Raw genomic sequence first — 3,032 nt, 5'->3', positions numbered from 1 at the left:
GCCGGACAAGAAGGGTCATGATATGAGGACTAGAGCTAACACAAAGATCAAGGGCGACATCAAAGGTCGTGAGCTGGAGGAATTAAAGACTTCGGCGAACAACATGAAACAAATGGTTGTTCATGCTGAGGAAATCATGAAAAACATTTAGCTTTGTGTCTCTGTTTTTGCAAGGTTCCTCGATCCTGTCTTTGGTAGGATCTTTTTGTCTTTTTGAAGTGACCGGGTACTTAATCAAAACATGTATAATTTATTGTTAATATAAATAAAAAATTAGCTGTTATATTTTATCATTATTCTTTCTAGTAATTCTGTTCTCCTGGCTTGTACAAGATTCGGATACCTTTCAAATACCTCCTTTTACTTCATCAAAACATATATAATTTAATGTTAATATAAATAAAAAATTAGGTGTTATATTTTATCATTGATCGATAAACTATATTTCTCCCTCAAAGACACTATTTCATCATTCATCATCTGCAACCTACGTTGACATGATAAAAAAGCATGCATTGATTGATTTTATTTTAAAGCAATACAATTTAACAACTGCCTGATTGCGGTGAGCGTGGATCGAACACGCGACCTTCAGATCTTCAGTCTGACGCTCTCCCAACTGAGCTATCCCCGCATGTTTAGAAGATTTAACTACTTTTCGTTTTGTAAACAAAGTGAATTTAACAATAAATTTATGAAAAAACTCAACCGCAGTCATTTCGTTTCCTTGAATAGAATAGAAGCAGGCGAATGGAGATCATATATAATGAGTAATTACCCTGTCTATTTCCGTGGTTTACCTTTTGCCCATCTACTAAAATACTTTTGTGATAAGAATACAATGAAATTGGGTTTGATTCTGGAGTTGTAGCATTGCACAACTTTTTTATAATTCAATTCGATTCTTTATTTCTGATTTCCCCTTAATTGAAAAGATTAGAGGTCAGAAGTAATATCTATGGAAGTAAGCAAAGAAGTGTAATTTTGCGATTCTGAGAAATAAATAGGTTTAGATAATTTATGAAGAGTTTTCAATTCTAATTCCATGATTGGTCGGTGAGATTATTTATTGTAGCTGAATCTTTTTATTAACTTCTTGTTATAGATAGTGGTCATGTTTTCAAATTTTGAGAATTGCAGAGTTAATCTTTGGAAATTATTAAGTATTTCAAAATTTCACTCCTCTTAAATTAGACAATTTAAATTTATGATACAAATCTTGTCATTCCAATCATAAAGATTGTAATTATCAGAAACATTTTGAAAATTTTAAAATAATATTTTGTTATTATAAATTGAAAAATAATAGAAATCATTACTCAAGCCCATGGGTTGAACATCTTCAGATCCCAGCTGCAAGGAATTTGATTGCCCCATTTTTATGTTAGTGTTAAATTCTTGTGAATGCCCAACTATGGCTTATAATACCCATCTTAAAGAAATGCTATGCAACCAGTAACATTTAAGTCATTCCAATGAGAGGAATATGAAATGGGTGAAGTTAACCGATTATAAGAATAGGAATGTGCCACTTAAATGGCTACAAAGTATGAACATGGCAACATCAACGCTCATGATTTTGATCACTCAAATAAGGATGATGTCATGTAATTTAAATGGAGGGTATTGGATTATACAGTTGTTATTCCTTGTATCATTTTAAGTGGTTATAAGTCTAGGAAAGTTGATGTATAAAAATTGTTTATTTGGTTGTAGGGAGAAATGAGGAGTTCGAAGAGGTAGAATCTATTATATTAATCCAGTAAAGGAAAAAGAATTGGAGGACCATTTTATTCATCTACAAGGTGGAAGCCAGTTTAGAAATTATATTTTTTAATACGATTTAAAAATTATATATCTGAAATTTTTATGCATAATTTTCATGATATATGTATTATGAAACCAATATTTTTCCAATCTATACTTGTTTTCAACGAGAGGGAAGGAGGGAAGGAATTTAAAGCATGGCCACGCTAATATTGACCATTACTATTATTGTCATTATTGATCAATAAATATCATGGGCATTCTCTTATTTTCATCGCCAATTCGGCCTGCAATTTATACAAGAGAATTATACAAGAAAATTAAAAGTAACGCGAATATATACAAGGAAATCAAATATGTCTCATACACCCCAGAAGCATAGTAAAAACCCTAAAATCCTTGTCCAACTTTCAATGTCTTTTAAAAGCCGGTAAATAAAATGGGCCATCCATCATCTCAATACTATCGATATCAATTCTTATTTAAATTTATTCTTTCAAATAATATTATCATGTTTTCCTGGTCTTTCTTAATGATTTGCAAATAACGCAATATGTATGAAACAGGGCAAATCGAACGCTTTACAATTATATATTATATTACCCTGGCCTTTATTGATGATTTCACAATTTACTTTTCATGCTCTTCAAATTTGTCTAAATAATCATAGATTTATGATTTAGGATGGTGATGTCTCTTATTATTAAGTAAAAAATAAAACAATTACAAATGTTTTGTAGATTATATGTTATATTTCATTGGTCTTTAAATTAAGTTTTAGGATTCAATTAATTTAGATTAACTAATAATGTTTTGGAATAAAATGGATCAAGTAATATTAGACACATATGATCACACCATAAATAGTAATAAAGAGAAATTGATTAGTTTTGAGTGAAATTTGTTTGTCAATTGATGCAGATAATGATATTTGTATGTCTGAAAATTTGTGGATGCTAACAGTCATCTGTGGATCAAAATCACCACATTCTCTACTCTATGTAAGTTCAACATTGCTTGTTCTAGATCTAGTTTAGATTGTTTTGTATCCATATACAAAATCAAGATATTCTCTACTCTATGTTAGTTCAACATTGTTTGTTCTAGATCTAGTTCGGATGCGGACTTGCTTTGTATCCATATACTTAACCACTAACTATTTTTAAATTTTTTCCTACAAACTCTCAATACATAGATAATTTATGTCACTCATAATTTTTCTATGAAGTTGATAGTATTTTAAAGTATCTTGACAATAAACAAGC

General features: G+C 30.1%; 1 non-coding gene across 1 annotated transcript; it reads right to left on the bottom strand.

The window, feature by feature from the left end:
• Positions 1 to 561: 561 nt before the first annotated feature.
• TRNAF-GAA (transfer RNA phenylalanine (anticodon GAA)) lies at positions 562 to 634 on the bottom strand. Its single transcript has one exon. It is a non-coding gene; the product is annotated as a tRNA-Phe (tRNA).
• Between the last annotated feature and the right edge of the window lie 2,398 nt (positions 635 to 3,032).

Source organism: Cryptomeria japonica, unplaced genomic scaffold, assembly GCF_030272615.1.
Source record: "Cryptomeria japonica unplaced genomic scaffold, Sugi_1.0 HiC_scaffold_549, whole genome shotgun sequence".
NCBI classification, from domain to species: Eukaryota; Viridiplantae; Streptophyta; class Pinopsida; order Cupressales; family Cupressaceae; genus Cryptomeria; species Cryptomeria japonica.
This window is presented reverse-complemented; position numbering and strand designations above follow the sequence as displayed.